This window comes from Colias philodice, chromosome 25 (assembly GCF_061535455.1).
Source record: "Colias philodice isolate Cphi_HAF_F1 chromosome 25, ilColPhil1 Martin Lab GWU primary, whole genome shotgun sequence".
Classification (NCBI taxonomy): Eukaryota; Metazoa; Arthropoda; class Insecta; order Lepidoptera; family Pieridae; genus Colias; species Colias philodice.
In genome coordinates, this window is record NC_143110.1 from 3,241,370 (window position 1) to 3,262,707 (window position 21,338).

A 21,338-nucleotide genomic window follows, 5' to 3' on the forward strand; every position below is an offset into this window, starting at 1 on the left:
TACTATTATTTGTATATCATTTTTGCGCTCAGTTGTTTTTTTTCTACTAAACAAAAATGTATTTTTAAGTAAAATTCCAAGGTCGCGTCATCACGTCATAGAGTGAGGCGACGATTTTGGTATCTTTGAATATTTCCCGAGAAGTTTCACTTCTAACACGTGTGCTCGGCACAATCGAAATTTTTAATATGTCCAATACATAGTATTGGGGCCCTATATTCGATTAAGGGCTTTTATATATCAAAGCCGGCCCTGTAAAATCCAGGTATACTAATAGTGTTCAATTTAAAGACGGATTTCTGCGGTTTCTCATTCACACATATATTATTAGTAATTCTCAGAAACTGCTCTACCATTTCATAGAGGCTTTTAATCGCGTCATTTGACAGTGTCAGCAAGTGTTTACTTAACATGTAACGTATTTATTTGATAAGTGAGATGTTAAGTTATTAAGTTATTTCTAAGTAGAGTTATGCGTTTATAATATACATGAGGTATATGAGAGTTATCACATTTATAAAATAGGTACCGTAACTTATTACAACATTAGTCAATTTCAATTTGTTTCTATAAAAAATTAAGTTCTTATACGAAACTGAGGTCTGCATTAAATTGAATAATTATATAAGACATCTTCTTCTCTGTTTTTACTACTTAATATCAAATATGTACATACATATATATTTGCAGATCACATTAATAATCGACTTATACACTGCGCTCTAGTTTAGTTAGAGCAGTCGGGACGTCTAATACGATAAAATAATATTAAACAAACTTTTTCCGCTAAAATATTATAGTATAAAGACAAATAAAATACCCAGTTTCAGAACATTTAATACTGTTTATTCAGATTTTATATACATTTATAACTTGGTCTACATACTGAGGAAGGATCCCGTTGATGTCTTTTGTGTGACATATTGTTTTCTTATGAAATTACGAATACACCATAACTTTTATGTTATTCTGATGGTTTAATTACACATAAATATCCTATGTATATGATTAAGGTTTTGTTTAACTTAATGTTGTTATTTTAAATACTATGAACCTTTGTTATTAATTCAATTTTCATAAAAATTATAGTCTACTGAAAAATTACACATGAGGAGTATTTTGTCTGAATAAAATATTCATAATAAAATAACATAGAATATAATAATAATATAACATATAATGCAAAAACACGATTTTAAAACTCATTTAAGTACAGCCTTGACAATAATATAACACTATGATATACCGAAGGTCCTAAAAAAACCAACCACGCATAATTCTGTCAACCCTAAAACAATAGCTCATTCCGGGAGCGCTTTTCCTGTCAACCGCAGGAAAACGTTTTCCCAGCCCCACTCCGACACGGAGGTTTTATTTGTCCGCTCCGACGGCCGCCGCCAGTCGCCAGACCGCCGTCGCACGCGTCGCGCGGCAATAGTTTCTCGCGGGAAAATTGTGTCGCGCGTAGCCCTAACCCTTCACTGGCCTGTGGTACATTCGACCATCGAAATGGATTATGTGCATGTATGTTAGTGAATACTGTGTGTTGTATAACGCTCCCGGACCCCCTCTCAGCTGCTATTTCCTATAACGTGAGTAAAAGTTTCAATTTCGTTTGATTTTTTGTAGGGCTGTCGATGAGTGATTTATGTTTAAATGTCAATTTTTTGGTGCGTAAGGATAAGGAACGATCGTTTTTTTTTTGTTAATAAGCTAGAGTAATTTAGGATTTGCAAGCAAACCATTAAGTTTTACGTTACTTAATAATTTTACTACAAATAAAGCGGTTGGACGTTTATGCGTACAAAAGTAGAGTCGATTGTAAATTTTGTAGAGTCGATTAAAATATGCGGATTATTATTATTTTTTATACTTTTAAGTAAAGTGCATTTATTTAAAACACTTTGACACTAATTGTTATGTAAGAGTTGAGCAAGTAGGTATTATGAGAATTTGAAACTGAAAGTGGTCTTACGAAATACGTATCCGTGTACCAACTGAGATGCTAATGACCTGTTTTATTAGACCATTTTGATACCTTGACTCTCTAAATATCATGTGTCAGTAATAAATTAAGGATAATAGATACGATTTAATCGAATGGAATTGATTATGACGTAGTTTAACGAATTTATTAGTAATATTTTTGTTGGACATGTCGAAACTCGTATATACCTAATTTATTTTATAAATGTTAAAAATGTTAGATTTTCTAATAAAACAAATACAGTATTAACTATGCAGTAAATATTTAAAATAATAAGTTAAAAATAATTAAACTTATGCGACTTATTGTACTTATGTTCTTAAGATAACATACAATATTCATGGAAAATTTACGTAATATTCTGGGCTCTATATTATTTAAGATAACCGTGTGAGAATTGTAATAATCGCCTCATTATATCTAAAACGCAATCCCTGACATACTTAAACTGTTTATTTTAATATGATAATAAAGGTAATTTTCATATTTTGAAGTTACTTACGCACAAAAAATGTACGTACATCCTTTAACGAAATTTTCCATAAATTATTAAGAAACGTAAATGAGTATGAAAGAAAAAATTATAACAATACGATGAAAAAAATCACAAAAGTCGCTCCCAAACGGACGATCAAAACTTTGAATATAAAAGCTATATATCTAAACTTGATATATACGATCATTTATAACCTTTTTTACAGACGAAATTAATATTCAAAGAGAGCTGACTTATTTGCGAAGAGCAAAAACTTGTCGTTTATACATTTATCGACAAACATCGGTTGGAACCTTTGAACTATAAAGGCTCTGCTAGACGAGACATTATTATTTCTAGAGGTGATAAAATCCAATGTGTGTTTCGTTTGTAACAAACAGATCGGTCGATTGACGTGAATCTTGGTGTGATAATTCAAGGATGTGTTAGGTATAAAGATTTAGGTCTATAGTTTTTATATTGAAAATAAAACTTTAAAGGGATATGAAATCAAGGAAATTTTTACGTATACATCCTACTAATGTAATAAATGCGAAAGTCTGTGAGGATGGATGTATGAAGAGAGAAAAAATTTAGCACACATATAGATGGTAACTTGGATTAACACATAGGATAGGTTTTATCCAGGAAAGACCACGGGAATGGGAACAATGTGAGTTTTTCTTTGAAAACGCGGGCGAAGCCGCGGGCGGAAAGCTAGTAGGTAACAGAAGTCAGGTGATCACGTGAAGTGCGTATACGCGGGTGGTTAACTATTATAGAATAATATACGTAAATTAACATTTTAAAACAATGAAGCTATAATTATATAAAAATCATAAAACCACAGGTATTTTTTTACGATTTTAATTAAATACCTACGTTGCGTAAATAAATTTAAGCTTCACATTAACAGTAAACGATTAAGTCGGTATGTTAAATTATGTGAAGCAATCTCAGGGAAATGAATTAATAAGAAGGATATTCGAGTATCCGATTGTCGGTATGAAATTATTCTAATTTCGATGTTGGAAAGGTTTTTATTGAGGTTAAGAAAACCATTGTGAATTTTCAATTTACGGATGTTTATGAATATGCAGGTTTTATCTTCACGGCAAGCGCTGTTATGATAGTTTTATTAGTGATTTATTTTATTATTTAAGAGTTTTATAGCCTATAAACCTATAAATATAGTATTTCTATTCTAATATCTATTATTTAAAGACGTAATTCCATATTAATGTGTATAGTCTTTATTTTAAACATTAATTAAAAAACCTGATTTTGTAGAGATCGGACATAATGGCCAAATATAAACTAAACTACCTCTAACCTCTCAAACATTAATATTGTACTAAGCGCGAAAGGTTGCTTGGATGAATGTTTGTTACTCCGTCACGCAAAAACGACTGATCGAATCTCGGTGAAATCTCGGTAGAGATAGATCAAATATTCATAAAAGATGTTATTTTTTGTAGTGAAGTGACGCATCATCTTGAATCTTGTAAGGAAATAAACTTATAAGCAAGAAAAGTGATAAATTGAAACAATTCAATTATAATTCTAGGGCGTCAAAACCCCCAAAAATCGATGTCATCTTATTATTCATATTATACCATAGTACTTTGATGAAGGTTAATAAATAAAAATAATATGACAGACATAATAAATAACTTTCGTGTTATCATATCTATGCATGTAAATCAAGAAACAAAACAAGATATATTTATTTACCATGAACTTTATAAAACTAGGAAACGTCAATTCGTAACGTACTTTAAAGCAATGCATTCAGATATAAATTAAAAAAAAAATATTTAAGATAATTATGTTGTTTATGATTTTACTACCTTTAAATAGGTTAATGGGCTTTATTTATGCGATCATATTTAGTCAGAAATATATGTTTTTAATAGAGTTATAGTACTATAAAATATTTTGAACTGTGAGGAGTAATTTTAGTACGAATAGTTTTGGAGAGTTGTTTAAATATGTTTTAAATTCGATTGTAAAAAAAAATAATGGTTTTATAAATTTATTTATTAAAATCAGTTAATTATTTAATTAATTATTTGTCAATTACGTAGTTGTAATATAAATAATTTAACGAGCAGTGGTGGCTCAGCGGTGAGACCTCGGACTTCGAATCGATAAGTCCGGGGTTCGAGACCAGGCGAGCGCGCAGGAAATAAATTGATTTTTCAATTTATCTGCGCATGTTGTAACATCACCACTGCTCGAACGGTGAAGGAAAACATCGTGAGGAAACCGACATGTCGAAGAGCCAAAAGTTCGACGACATCCGCCAACCCGCACTTGGCCAGCGTGGTGGATTATGGCCTCTACCCTCATAGGAGGCCCGTGTCCCAGCAGTGGGAACGTATATGGGCTGATGATGATGATGATGATGATGATGAATATAAATAATTTAAGATATGAAAGGATTTTTCTCATGAGTAGAATTGGAGCTCTTATAACACTCATTTTTATTTATCTGTATTTATCAGAAGCGGTTCACACGTAATATACTAATTCACTTTCGTATTTATATTATAAGTTTGCATTTAAACGAATCCGCAAGTTTTGTTACATCATTCTTAATGGGACATTCAATTATATTCCTCCAGTAGTCATTAGATGGATAAATGTTTATTTCTAAACACTAACATAGCATTACTTGAATTAATAAAATTGCTAAAAGGTAAAGTCCATTTAATCTTAATCTTCTTATATATAAAATTCTCGTGTCACAATGTTAGTCTGCATACTCCTCCGAAACGGGTGGACCGATTCTCATGAAATTTTCTGTGCATATCGGGTAAGTCTGAGAATCGGCCAACATCTATTTTTCATATGTACCACGGGCGAAGCCGGGGCGGGCCGCTAGTATATATATAAAATTCTCGTGTCACAATGTTAGTCTGCATACTCCTCCGAAACGGGTGGACCGATTCTCATGAAATTTTCTGTGCATATCGGGTAAGTCTGAGAATCGGCCAACATCTATTTTTCATATGTACCACGGGCGAAGCCGGGGCGGACCGCTAGTATAAGTATAAAATTTTGAATTGAAAAGCTTTTTCAATAATTATCTTGTCGACTCTACATTATTTCGGACTGACATTTTATTTTTGGTTACCCATAATATGAAAACAATCTACTTTGTACAGTTGTTTTTAGATTATACGAATTTTACGAGTAATTACATTAAATATTAAAAGTTTTTAATATTATATCAGCTCAATAAAAAAACTCGTTCTTACCTACCTGCCTACTTACATAAATTTAAATTGTTTAACAGTTGTTTTGGTGTAACTTATTAAAAATAAAAAGTATTTTATGACTCCTTACATAATCGGTATGTAAAGTCATTAAAAAATGTCCACATAAACACGTTATACTAAAAATAATGCTTTACATGCAATTATTTAATATTTTAGACATAAATTTTTATCAGTAAAATTACACTTTTATGAAAAGAGTTAAGCCTTGATTGTCATACTTGTCTTTTTAGTTATATAATTTTTTTAATAATTATTTTACAATCTTTCATATCTGGACATAGGTATAGAGTAATTTTCTTTCATATAAATAGATAAGGGGCTATTTACTTATACTCGTATTTATATACCCAGTAGCACCTATTTATTTTTAATATTGTTTTTGTAATTTGTATTGAATAAACGTTTTTTCTTTCTTCTTCATTATTATAAGGTAAAATAACTTTAAAATTAGTTCAATAATTGAAATAACAAATAGATCAGTGATATAATAAATCATATTTCGTAACAAATAATCAGGTTGATATCTCAGATGAGATTTTATTTCCCTTATCAACATTACTTGGTTTATCTATCGCTTGTTATCAATGCAGTTAAACGTCACGTAGTTGAAATGAGATAATGATTTGTATTAAAATATAATGAGATATTTTATTAACATGTAAGTACGAATCATTTTATACAGGATGACTGGTAATTCGACGTGATCCTTCAAAGGGGTTATACTAGAAGTCATTTGCAACAAATTAAGTCCAGCTAACCATGGGTCAAAAATGGATGGTTATTGAGCTATGAACCCTTTTCTTTTTGAGGTGATGCAAGTTTTGGGCAAGTTTTTTTTTTTAAACTGATCGCTCATTCTTCGGCTTTCAAAAAAATATCAATTGAATGTTAACAGTGTACTAGTAGTTTTTTCATAATTAATTGTTTTTGGTAAAAAGGCAGAAAATTTTCATATCAAAATCCGTCATAGCTCAATAACCATCCATTTTTGACCCCTGGTTAACAGGACTTAATTTGTTACAAATGACCTCTAGTATTTAACCCCTTTGAAGGATCACGTCGAATTACCAGTCACCCTGTATACCCACATGAAGGGGTATTTTTATCTACACATTGCAAGTTTAATAAATCATTCGATTATAAGTAACTAGCTTTCCGCCCGTGGCTTTGTGGCTAGGGACATAGGGACAGAACAAACGATTTTGTTTTATGCTATGTAGTGATGCAGCAAAAAAAAAATCGTTACTCTTCATTGATATTTTGATGTATGCAGAGGCTTTCATACTTACAAAAATTCTGATAAATTAACATTTTAGATTTGTGTGTTTGTACCTCTCTAACTCCAAAATTATCGGATTTGTCTGAAATTCTGAATAGAGATAGATTATATTCCAAATCGCTTTACACTATACATCTATTCTATATAGACATATACGGACTCCAACAAGTTTCAAATAATGTGAACAAGATTATTAAAAAACGACTACGAATATCATTGTCACTGGCTAACCACGAAGATGATAATTCGATTCTAATATTTGTCCACGGACAGGTTCCATTTAACTCATGTATGTTATGTGTTTGAAGTACAATCACATAGAAAAGCTGATTAAAAAATTAATTAAATTTATCGAAATTTCTTTAGGCGCGTTGAGAGTAAAATTGCAAGGTCATGGCAATACCGTAACGTTATGGAGTAAGGCGACGATTTTGGTATCTATGAATCGTGTGCTCGGTACACACGCCCTTTTTAATGCCAATGAGGATTGATCATGTCAAACCCTCACAAATAAAGAAATACGTGTGGCACTCGAGGACTGCCGCGGTAAAGCTGTTGCATAGCATCGCATCGCTGTGCCGGTTGGAGTGGGGGGTGTTAGGTTTTTTCGTTACAGAATTTTTACATTCGGTCGCCGCGCTCAAAGTCTAAGATAAAAGCTATGCAATAGCATAATAAAAATTCAAAAAAACAAAATCGTTATTACGAAATCTCAACTACAGATAATAAAATACTAGTCTCAACTACAGTTACATTGAAAAGGTCATTCCGATAGATGAGTAGAAGTTAGGAATAATTGAGTTTTCAAATTGAGTAAGGCTTATAAGCTTATTGCTAGAACATTTTACTATCGTTGACTTAAGTACAGTTATAACTTCACATAGAAGTGTTTTGTTAAATAAATAATGTATGCTAACATTACAAAGCTGAAGAGGTTTGTTTGAACAAGCTAATCTCAGAAATTACTATTTTGATTTGTGTATAAGATAGTCCTTTTATAGAGGAAAGTAAAAGGCTAAATAACAAACTAGCTGTGCCCCGCGGGTTCGCCCGCATTGCTCTTGCTATTGGTCATAGCGTGATGATATATTATAGCCTGTAGCATTCCTTGATAAATGGGCTATCGAACACCGAAATAATTTTTCAAATGAGACCCGTAGCAGTAGTTCTTGAGATTAACGTGTCCAAACAAACAAACTTGTCAGCTTTATAATATTAAGTACAGATAGGATCGGAGTGTGTTTCTTATGTATTCAAACGTGCTGTTTACTTTTTTTAATTTATTTAAATTTGGTGTGTATTATAAATTATTTTTTTGTTCGACTGTACGTCTATGTAGTTATAATCCTACCTACGAGTGTAAAAACATTTACATGTATGTAGGTGAGACGTACAGCGTTTGGCAATTGTTTTTAATTACTTTATTAAATATAATCTGTGTGAGCCTTTGTTTGCTATCTGTGTAGGCTTATTATTTTTTTAGTTTAAATAGTTCATTTTTGTTAATACCACGAAAGATCACTATATCTTTGTTTAAATAAATTAAAATTGGGTTTATTTATCTATGTTATTCTGTAAATAAATCTTATCATAACAAATACATCATTTCAATTTATACAATGAATATACTCTTTTTTTGTTTTTCTTGACTCTTCCTAACAATAATTGCAGTAGGGTAATTATCTAGTTTTACCTTAATTATTTCATCTATACTATACAATATACATACATCTACTTCATACATACGTATATCTCTACTTGCACATGTGTGCGTGCTATTACACACTATTACAAGTTCATTATGTAACGATAGATTTAGCGCCAAAATATTACATTTACGCATGGTTTTGCTCAAATTTACGTTTGGTAAGTTGGTTAAAAATGTAGGTTAGTGCAGCGGACCGTTTACTATCGCAACCGTTGACCAACTGCTTGGGAAATAGACGGTGAAAATGAAGGATATTATTACGTTTACAACGTATTTTAATATCTTTATATACTTTTGGTTAATTTGCTTGGTATTTGAGTGATTGAAGTGAGGTTTTATATGTTTGTAGCATGTTTAGACCGAGTTGATGTGAGATATTATGACATTTTTGCAAAAAAATATATATGTGATTTTATTTTCATTTTATGAGTGTTAAATTTTTTACTTGAACTACGTTTAACGTGCATTTTATACGAAAACTTTTAAACAGTATGTTCAAAAGTATTTGTTTTTCTTTGTTATTTTGTGAAAACCTGAAATTGTGTAAGAAAATAAAGAATATGTAGTAACCTAATGTATGTATGCACCCTAATAACGTATAATGATTAAAATACCCCAAAAAATTACCTCCACCCGCTCGCTCTCAAAACTTTATATAATATGTTATTATGTAGAGCAAAAACTTTGTACCCCATTTTACTAAAATTACACGAACGAAATAAAAACGCACACCATACTTATATCATACATACTCTTTTGTCTATGGTTAATTTTGACCACTGGACCAAAAGTTGTTATACATACTTTCAAAAACAAAATAGCGTTGTTTCTGTCACCGCAGAGTTAGGCAAGAGATTATGAAATGACGGCAGTGCATTAGAATGCATTCGTGAGGTGAAGGTCCGGTCATTTGGTCGCATTTAGTTAATTAGCCTGAGACTATTAGAATCACAGATAATATATATTAGTAAGATTATAATGTATTTCGTAGTTTATTTTATAGTATTATAATATCTATGGTTTAGTCAATTGGATGGACACGGAATGTTTGAATGAAACGTTATAGCCTGATATTTGATGATTTGGTTGAGTAAGCATTATTAGAATTTTGATTATTGGATACCTTAGGTGATTATGTAGGTATCATACCTACGTGAAAATTGGTTTTAGATATAAGTTATCAATGTAAACGGTGTACTATTTAATCCGACAAAATTCACGACCTTTCTCGTAATCAATAGGTACGACTCTTCTAAAAAAGTTTGGGACTTTTTACTTTTTAAACTTTTTTAAATGTATTACAATAAGTGCTGTGATACAGACTCTACAATTCGTTTAATGATAAAAATTAAATATAAAGATACCTTAAACGATACCCTTAAAGTTTCCACAGATCCATTCATAGAGTAACCAGTAAATGACATAAATTGAAGACAATCAAAGAAGATATTCGCATTACCAATATGCCACTCGATGTACAAATATAAGTTACATAAATTTGACCACAGATTACATAATATAACCTTTAGATTTAGCAAGAGGTAGCTTCTTGCTTTCGCCGTATGACCTTTCCTATAATGTTAGGGTGTTCTTAAATGCATCTGCTAGTCATTGCAACAGCATGCATTTAGGCTTAGTGTTTTGTTTTAATAAGGTTGCCTTTCTCTTCATTTGTCAATATGTTTTAGCATTTGTTTTACGTTAAAGTGCAAAGTATATGTTGCGAATGCATAGATTGTTCTGAAGCGAATCAAATGTTATTTATTTAAAACGTTATATGTTTTTGTCAAACCAATATTGTAATAAGATATTTTTATTGTTTCTTTATTACGCCGGTTAGCGGGTTAATTTTTTTTTACTTTTATGCCTACAAGGAAATAGGTACACGGAAACCAAATCAATAAATAATGCATCTATGCACACACAGGTAAAGCCGTACCTACAGTGTAGTTAAATTGTGATATTTAAGCTAACTCATAAATTTATATTGAACTCTTCATTTTATATTTATATGCTACTTTTACAACTATGTATTAACTTTAACAGCATTGCCCTTTAGAAATGTGTAGAATGTTCCAGAACCCAAATGCTGTTATTAAAATGTGACGTCAATTGTTTCATGAAGAATAACCATAGATAATTTTATTGAGTTTTGAGTACTGTGTAATGTTATTACCGTTATGATTTTTGTCAATATATAAGTTAAACATAGCTGCGGGATATCAGATCAATGACCGAGGTCACATGAAGATACATAGTGGATAATTTTTAGTGATGACTCAGTGATTGTAAATGATTCGAGAATGTACTATTCATCATTTTTTTATCTTTGAAATCTGTAATGAATTATTCAATTTTCATTTTATTTTATGTAACCATAACTCAACTGTGAGCAGATGTAATAAAGAAGTCGGTTGAATAGCAATATACATTTATATATATATATATTATTATACAAGTTGCAATCTTATTTATCTGTGGCATGACTTTGAATAAAAATAATATCCTCACTTTCCCGCTCTTTTCGCTGTCAATGTCAAATGTCACTTTTTTTCAAGGTATATAATATCCGTCCTCTCAGAGATAGGGAATTATTGCCATATAGGAAAGAGAAAAAGAAGAAGAATAGAGTTATGCGAAAGTAATTAGAAATTTTATAAAACTTAGCCAAATTCACCTCTTGTTATAGCAGGGGGAAAATTCCCAACAGAAATTAATATCTACACTCTAGAGGAATGAAATAGCTTTGCTCGCAAGGACAAGGCTGATTAAAATACATATCATTAAGACTGTAACAAAAACATCCATAACAAAGAAATCTCAAACAAATAGTTAATATAAACCACAAATAAACGTATTTACAGATAAAAGCTTTAACATAAACAAATAAGTGTGAAAATCAAAGCAAATACTTGTCACTTCATCCCGTTAGAGTTGGACAATGCACCAGTGTTACTAGGTCAATCATTTACTAACAAATAAGACTTGACTCTTGGAGTGAGGGTTGAATAACGCTATGAGAATGAATTCATTAGCTAGACAACAGTTATAAGTGGGTCAAGTATTGAATTTTGATCAGCAAATGCTTTTAATATTAGGTATTACTAACTTAAGTGATATCGCTCCTGACCCCTCGTTTTCACCAAGAAACAAGTTAAATACTAGTTTGTTACAAAACTTGTAGAATACTTTTCAAAACATAATTATTTGTTTTATACATGTATTGAGACTGTCTCCAACATTCTTTCGTTCACACTTTGTAGCCAACAAGTATTTATACAAGTATAAAACACATTTGCGTTTACACTGAAGTCTGTGACATGTTTAGAACTTGTCTGATCCATTGATAGCGTTCTCACCTACAAAATACAGTCGTGGTTTAGATAAGTATTGTTTATTTTATTGCAATTTCTGTATAATACTAGTAACAAACAAGTTTTAAACTTTATCCATGTTTGTTGGATAAAGTTTTCAACATACATACATCTCACAAAAGTTTTTTTTATTAATAGAAATTATACAAGTAGGTACGACTGAATTTGTCTCGAATTCTACAAGTATTGCTACAACAAAAACAAGAGATCATAAACATGTAGGCAACTAGAAGTTTTCAACCAGCAAGTTTCATAATAAGTTATCCTACATGTATCAAATTTTGTATACAACATGTTTAATGCCCCAGCCACACGACTCGACGAGTGGTATGGGAAGTGACGAGGGAAGTAGGCAGGGACGTAGTGTGGCCACGTTACTCGTCATGCCACTTGTCGTGCTCATCGTCCTGCTCACTGCTGTCGGCTTTTGCGCGCGAGTCAAAGGACCGGCAATACGAGTGCGAATTAGGGATGGGCGTCATGGAATCAACGGACTAGTTAAATTAACCGTCTATATGTACACTCAACGATTCGACTAGTCCATCGCTCACCAATGCACTAGTTGAATTCAACGGCTAAACAGTCTTATTGATAAGAATAAATTCTTTTCTTTGAAGTTTTTTAAAAAAAATATTTTTGGTTTACAAGACCAATGTTTTGAATTTAAACTATAAAAACAAACGATAATAAGTTTTTTAGTAATACTTTTTTTAGGGAGTATAATTTTTGTAAGAAAGCATAAATATTTATTAATTGTTTTATTGAGATTAGAATTTATTGTTTTAAGAATTTATTTAATAATAGTTATTTATTTTACACATGGACTAGTCGAAGATTTTAACTAGTTGAATGACTAGTTGATGAACGACATTTAACTATCTAGTCTCGTTGATGACAAATACGTCGACGACCCATCCCTAGTGAAGAGCGTCGCGATTAATCGCGCGAGTAGAGCAGTGTGTGGCCAGACGGCAATATCGAGGCGAGCGGCAGCGCGATGAGCAGGACGAGGAGCAGCACGAGTAGCAGGACGAGTAGCATAGTGTGGCTGGGGTATTACACATGTCTATGAGAAACGAGAACATTGCATCAAATTTGTAAAATACATGTATTATACTTTGGTGAAAACGAGGGGTAATAAGTTATCCTACATGTATCAAATTTTGTATACAACATGTTTTACACATGTCTATGAGAAACGAGAACATTGCATCAAATTTGTAAAATACATGTATTATACTTTGGTGAAAACGAGGGGTGAGAAACAAATGTTTTTATCACCACTTAACTTTACATTGGTTTGTCAATCGATAAATTTTTAGAATTTTTAGCTTCGCCCGTGGTACATGTTTACGTTTTTTCTCCTTAAGAACCATCCTCGTACGTCAAGAAATATTATAAAAAAAGAATTAACGAAATCGGTTCAGCCGTTCTCGAGTTATGCGCTTACCAACACATTTTGAGATTCATTTTTATATCATAGAAGATAGCGGGAATGTATAGAGCAGATGTTAAGATTTGGATATTTTTACTCTATTATATAACTACGATTAATTATAAAATATTCGTTTATAAGTTCCAAAACAAGACATTACCAAATTAACAACCATCTATCTTTTATTTGCTCCAAATATGTTTGCAATTAGTTTATGCAAGTTAGCTTACCAAAGTGAATGAAATTCGTAAAAAAATTTAAGAGAGTGTCGGTTTTTTTAAAGCACTACCCAGAGGAAGGATAGCATGGGCGGATAATTTCTACAGCTGTATGTCGTTTACTTTCGCTCCTGCCTTCTTAAGTCTATGGATCCGGTGTAGTTGTCCAATGCCTATCAAGATATACTTTAGGCCATATCAGATATTAGTGTTTATATAGTATTACTTAATACTAATTTTAAATTTTAATGCTTAATTTGTCTAATCGGTGAAAATAACTACTGAGGTATATTATGTAGAGATGTGAAGAAATTGGAATTAAATATTGTCGTATGTGGTTGTGAATGTAAAATGTTTGGGATTTTTACAAATGCAAATTATCCTCTTCTTTTCCCAACAGGCAAAGCATATCTTACTAAAATAGGTATATATGTACTTATTTTAATATATTTGCCATACGCATAACATAACGATATAATATATGTACTACCTACATGTATTTAAATAATTCACCAATTTTAAGCAACATTAATAATGACAGCTGAAACAGATAATAAACTAGTGTTGCCAACATTTGTTATGAATATAATTAATAAGATTTAAATGTTATTATTCAAATATCAATCAATTATCGATATTCATAGATAGTATTATCATCAATATTTCATAATCATCGTTTTGTCACATTCTAATTTATGGAAACTTATTTAAGAGAGAAAGAGACAAATTACTTATCAAGCAAATTGAGGATTTAAACATATAATTAATGTATTAACTAATACAGTCGATATATAAATATTAGTATTTTAATATTTAATTAATTACAAAACTATAACATAAAGAAGACTTATTAAGAAGTCTTATATAATATTTTCACAATAAACTTGAAAATAATTAAGAACTCCATAATTACCTCTTAGATTACAATAAAACAAACACGTACATTATGTAAATTCTTAATTTAAAAGAGCAAATATTTTAAGGTAATGTCATATTTATTTATAGTCTGTGTCATATCCTGTCACACTTCCGTCTCATCTACCTTCCAAAATTAATGATGGTTAGGTATGTATTTTAATTTTGTGTTGGAATTTTAAAATATTTATCTAATATAATTAATTAAATTTCTGGCAACCCTGCTGTTTGTGTAACGCGGTTATGTCACTAACTCGCTAATTGTTAATTAATAATTTCATACATATTTTGACTGTATTGAAGTTATGTCTATAGTAGGTATAAAAGATAGCTACTTTCATGATAATTATATTTATTTGGAAGTTTCAATCTTTTCTATAGATATACAGTACAACGTTACTTTCACAATAGGCCACAAACGTTACTTTTAATACGATTTCCCAAAATATATTATTACAATCTAAATCACATTCTATACATTTATACATCTCAAGTATAATTACACAGAGGAACAAGCTAAGAAAACAAGAAAGACTAACCAAGCAACAATGTCTAACTCTACACAACTCTCTTTATGACCCCAGTAAAATATGATATTCTAATATGTACTAATGAACTGTCATCAATATACATATTATGACCGGTTATTTACATGATTTTCCTGTTTAAATCATTGGAGTTCACCTTTAAGTTCTTTTCTGTGTAGTCACCATAATTGAAATGGGTTTGCTGAGATTAAATCTGTCAAATTTTATCTGCAACACATAATTGTGAAACATACATAGTGTACTAATTTAATTTCGAGTATAAACATCTAAAAATATTATTATTGCAAAGTAGTAAAAATGCTGTGTGTTTGAATATTTATTTGAAGGTATCTCTGGCACTTAGAAAATTCTTTGAAGTGTAATTCGAGACAAGTTCGAGACATATAAAGCTACATTGTGCATTTGACCTTATGCGAATACTTATAAATTCAATCTCGGTTCAAAACTGATCTAAAATTGTGATAATTGTAATATTTTCTTTTTACACTGATATATTATACACAGACTAATCATCGACCATGCTCTATATCTAGATATTAACCGAACTGAAAATGGCAACTTTACGAATAATAACTTCAATACGAAGACTTCATTCTTCATATGAAGTTTCTAATAATAACTTTAAACGTAGTTCACTGTTCGTATCAATACATAAACATTATACACCTTGGTCTAGTATCAAATCTGTGCCTTGGTATACACTTTTGATCCAGTAACATTACACATAACCTTGGAGCAATTACCCAATATAATTATTATTACTTTATCTCGTGCTTGCGACACGCAAGTTTAGTTCAGAATCATGTCGGAAGTATTATGTCATAACACTTTCGTTCACTTTGCAATGCGATCGATATCTGTACTTTTAATCTTAATTTTATAACCTTTGGACGTGATGACTGAATATGCCTAGTTAATTTTTCAGTATATGTTGGTTTTTCCAATGGATTGGGATGTTATAGCCAGAAGGGAAGGCTTTGTATACCTATGCGATTAGATTATTTATATTCTATTTAGAAAACGTGTGTACTTGTAACCTAGAAAATTTAAGGGAAGAAGGTAAGTAAATATTTAGGTGTGATAAAATTTTCGAAGCCGTTCATGTCAAAGGATGATATTTACGATCTACCGAATCTGCGCTGAAGTCAAAAATAAGGTATCATTAGGTAATAATTGTATGACGGGCGCGAGAATAACCATGCAAACCTCTTCACATTTCACAGGCTGCATTTTATCATCACTATCATCAGCCCATATATGCAGCCATATATGTTCCCACTGCTGGTACACAGCCACAGCCCACAGTAGGACATCAGCCCATATATGTTCCCACTGCTGGGACACAGCCACAGCCCACAGTAGGACATCAGCCCATATATGTTCCCACTGCTGGGACACAGGCCTCCTATGAGAGTAAACTTCTTTCCTACATTTACGTGCCGCCTATTATACCCAATGGAAGATTTAGAAGACCATTCGTAGGTACCTATATAACTTTAAAGAAAACAATATTTTAATTAAGTCAATAAAAAGACACCTTTTCTATTTTTAATAGCATTGATTTTAAATCTCCTCAATGTGTTTTGTGTTTTGACCTTTTAACGTGTTTTATTTTAATTTATGATTTACCTTTATTTAATTTATTTATTTAACTTGTGATTTCTCTTATGAAGTGGATAATTAATGTATTTAGTGATATAATCATTTTAATTTATTATGGTTTGAGATGTGACATTTTTCTACATTTTTTTTTATAATTAGGTACTTAAATAAATTAGGTGTTGTAGGTTTGCGGGAATAATAATGCCACAGATCATAAATGAGGATCATTATGCAAAACTAATGACCAATAATATTATCTTTGCAATATTATTCTGCCATTCATTTGTCTATCTGTTGTGCGTTAACGCCTAAACCACTGCACCAATTTAGGTAAAATTGAGAACAGCGATAGACACAGGAAAAGGTTAGGTTTTGAAATTAAAATAAAATTAGATGTGCGTGAAATAGAGGATGGAAATAAGTAGATAACTATAACGATCACGCGATGTTCAGGCAAGCGAAGCCGCGGGTAATAATTGTAACAATACAAGTAAAAGAATACATAATATGCTTGTTTAAGGAATTATTATAAAGCTTACTTATTCATTTCATTTTAAACTCTATCTCATATGAATTGTTATTTTTGGATTTATGTGTATTTCAATTTGCTTTATAAAAAAAAGTAGCTTTCCGCCCGCGGCTTTGCTCACGTTTTCAAAGAAAAACCCGGATAGTTCCCGTTGCCGTGGGATTTCCGGGATAAAACCTATCCGATGTGTTAATCCAAGTTACCCTCTATATGTATGCCTAAATTTATTGTAATCGGTTCAGTAGTATTTGCGTGAAAGAGTAACAAACACATACACACACACATCCTCACAAACTTTCGCATTTATAATATTATAAAAAAAATATTAGAAAAAATCGGTTTCGAATCCCGCCTCGTGATCGATTTTTTTCTATTCTTTATAAATTTATATCTCATATTTCAAAACACAAATAAAACTATTAAATTGACGAAGATAAGCATAAATCTATTTTCTTACAAAACAAAATATCTAATTATTCAGTTTTGTCCACTGACCCTCTTTAATTATTATTCTGTGGTCTAATACAACAGGTTGAAAATATAAATAAATAAGTGGAATTTATGACTAAATTTTTTGTAAATGTTGTTTTAAATTACAATTTGGTTTATTTAAGCTTTGATAAACAATGAACATTATTTTAAGAATCATAAATAAAGTGTGTATCCTACCCTATCCTTCCTATCCTATCCTATCCTACTAATGTTATAAATGCGAAAGTTTGTGAGGATGGATGTATGTGTTTGTATGTATATTTGTTACTCTTTCACGCAAATAGTACTGAACCGATTACAATGAAATTTAGCACACATATAGAGGGTAACTTGGAAATCCCACGGGAACGGGAACTATGCGGGTATTTTTCCGAAAACTGCTTTATAAAGTTACATTGCCATTATTACTTATTTATATTATCATTTCGTAAGACGTTCAGTCAATAGCCTAGCCTTTTAATAACGCCGTTCAACTAACGTTTTTGCATTTAATGAATATAGCGCATAATGCATCACTATTAAACTATGATATATAAAAAAGCTAGATACGTTACCCGCTCTCTATTTTGGCAAGAAAAACTCGGCTAAGTGCCCGAGTTTCACTTAGTCACGCACCATTCAGCGTCGTGGCTGGACGTTCTTTTTATATTTTAATCGGCAGTTGTTATTACGAAGTACATGAGTGAGACATGTATTATGTCTCGTGCGTGAGAGTGAAAGAGAGAACAACTGTATTGGTGATAATGCGTTAGTAAGTAGGTATGTATTAATTACGCTGTTTTTTTAGTGCAATGATGTTGGCGTATGCCGCGTCTACTAGTATAATAGGTCATTGCTATTAAATAAATTTAATTATCATTACAATCACTATATTGACTGCAAAGATCACGTCTGCACCGGACAATTTGCCAATCCGAACCTAAGCAGTTGCGGAATCGTTTATAATTGATTATCAGTTAAATTTTAACGATAGATTAGCGCTTGGAGCTCATCAAATCGGATGACGCAATACAGTACAGACAAGACGATTAGTGCTTAACAGTAATATTTTGAAATAAAATTTCATCACGTTTTGTGGTTAGCTCTGTGTCTATTTATCTGTGTATAAAAATGAATGTTGTGTATGTCATCTATAGAATCGTAAACTTTGAGTTTGATCAAAGTGATGATTGATGATTTGATGATGATGATTTTCAACATTGTTGTGCATGAGCCAACAAAATGAATTAATGAAATGAAATGAATTTATTTGCAAGAAAAGTGGTAATACATTGGTGTTATGAGAGAACATGTTCTACACAATTCGCCAGTCACAGCTGGCATGCGAATGGTTACATTAACTAAATTTTACAGTGCTTGTTAAATTTTAGATTTTAATATAAATTATAAACATTTTATTAACGATGATTGATTCAAATCAAATTAAAATAAATTAAATTAAGTTAAATTATTAAATATTTGCATCAAAAAATTCATTTAAATGTATCTGAGTTATCTGAGTCCAAAGGTATTAGAGTTGATTATCTTCGACTTCGACAGTGTACAGGCGAAACCGGGGTAAACAGCTAGTTACTAATTCCTAATCTATGCTTAAATATATGTACAACGTTATTTTAATAATCTGTGTTAAAATATTGAGCCAAAACAGAGCTTATGTAGAAGCGTGTCGAATTTACAACTTCCTCATTTTTGAGAATGCTATTTTTATATTCTATCAAAATAACTAAAAAACTTTGTTAGAAAAACATGTATGTAAAAATATGTTTGACTGTCGTTCTATTTAAAAGGAATTAATATTTAATCCTTATTTTACGATACATAAAATGAAACATTTAATAAGATATGGCGTCATATAAAAATAAATAGCGACTTGGTCTTGACATGGTTTTTATCGTAAAGTAAAAATGATCTGCTTTTTGTAAGTCGGGTCTGAGACAAGATTGAAAGATTAAATAGATATCTATAATTTTTTATTCACAGATAAAAAATGAACTATTTCAACGCATTTTAACGCTGCGTTCCATGTAACGCGAAAATGCGTTGATATTAATCAACTATTTTACGTAAAAATATTTATTCAAATCATAGTAAGTAATTACGTTTATTTAAACTACTTCATGATATATTTTTAAACTAAAATAAACATTTAATAATGATTATAGCAAGTTTTAAAGTTTTAAGTTTTAAGGCTCTTATTGTAACAGTTTATTATGTTTTTTATCGATAAGTATCAAAAACGTTCTGACGTATTATGACTGTGTGTATTCCAGCCCATGATATTATAGGCAAAGGTGTTTTTTTAACTTATAATATCGTTGATTTCAATTGTTTTACCCTGCTACCTTGGGAGGAACGTTTTATTTTTTTTGAGCGATATAGGTACATTATGACAGATGCGCATTAATTATCAGCCAAGATATCGTTCATAATCAACTCCAGATCCTAAAACACAACTAAGTATAGCTCAACTATCTTAATAACAAACTTTAAAACATACACCCTTTACAATCCAAGCTTGACTGATGTTAGATCATGCCTCGGTTAAGTAAGACACGTTGCGCTGGCGGTTACGTACTTGGTTACCAACTTTGTTATACCAGCTCATATCAGGAAAAACGGCAAAAAACTTGTGCATTTTGTTTAGGATATAGCTATTTCCTTTGCTAAGAATTCTAACGGGCTAAAGGGCTTAGATTAGATATCTATTCAACGTTGTAATTTTGTATTCTATAAAATTTCGATCTTGCCAAAATCGTTGCACAATTTTTGGTACAGTTTCCTAGGTTATTGAATTCAATTCAATAATAAATACTTATGTACTTAAAAAAAATAGTTTATTTCTCTTCTTAATTTTACACAATATGGAGTAGTATTATATACGATTATTTCCTTTTTGCTTGTATTTTAACACTTTTATCGAGATAGTGAAGTCCTATGTCCTAGTGGGGTAAGGGGCAGATGCATTATGCATACATCTGTTTCACAGATCGATTTTCTTTAGGAACAAGTAGGTGATCAGCCTTCTGTGTGCTGCTAGACCGAGACATTTTTTCTTCGTCTCCACCGGGAATTGAACCCCTCGGTTCTACGCTCACGCGTCAACCACTGTACGGAGGCGGTCATTTATCGGAAAACCATTATCTTTTTCCTATTTATATTTATAACTAAAATATTGACGTAAACCTAAGAAGGTGTTTACATTAAAATGCCTTGAGTCCATGTACTTACCATGTACACATCGCGTTAACATCAAAATGAGGACAAGCAAGTTTTACTAAATCATTAGTGACTATTAAATAGGCAAGCGGTGCAACATCTAAAGTTCACAAATAGTTGCCACATTTTAAATAGAAAATTGGTGAGGCCATCAGAAAATAGAATACCTATAATTTAGTAAGTTGGAAATCTTGCTAGGAAATGTTTTAATTCATTTTCAGTCGACGTTCAATGTATTTCTTTAACGTACGCAAGTTTGGAAAATAAGATCATTAT

The 21,338-nt window shown here is 31.2% G+C and overlaps 1 protein-coding gene across 2 annotated transcripts in view; it reads left to right on the forward strand.

The window, feature by feature from the left end:
* Positions 1–1,379: 1,379 nt before the first annotated feature.
* Positions 1,380–21,338, forward strand: part of sona (sol narae metalloprotease) — a 115,354-nt gene continuing 95,395 nt past the window's right edge. The window contains exon 1 of one of the 2 annotated variants that reach the window (XM_089710778.1): positions 1,380–1,592. The gene's annotated coding sequence lies outside the window, so the exon portion shown is untranslated. The remainder of the gene's footprint in view (positions 1,593–21,338) is intronic. The other variant, XM_089710777.1, reaches the window with a different exon arrangement.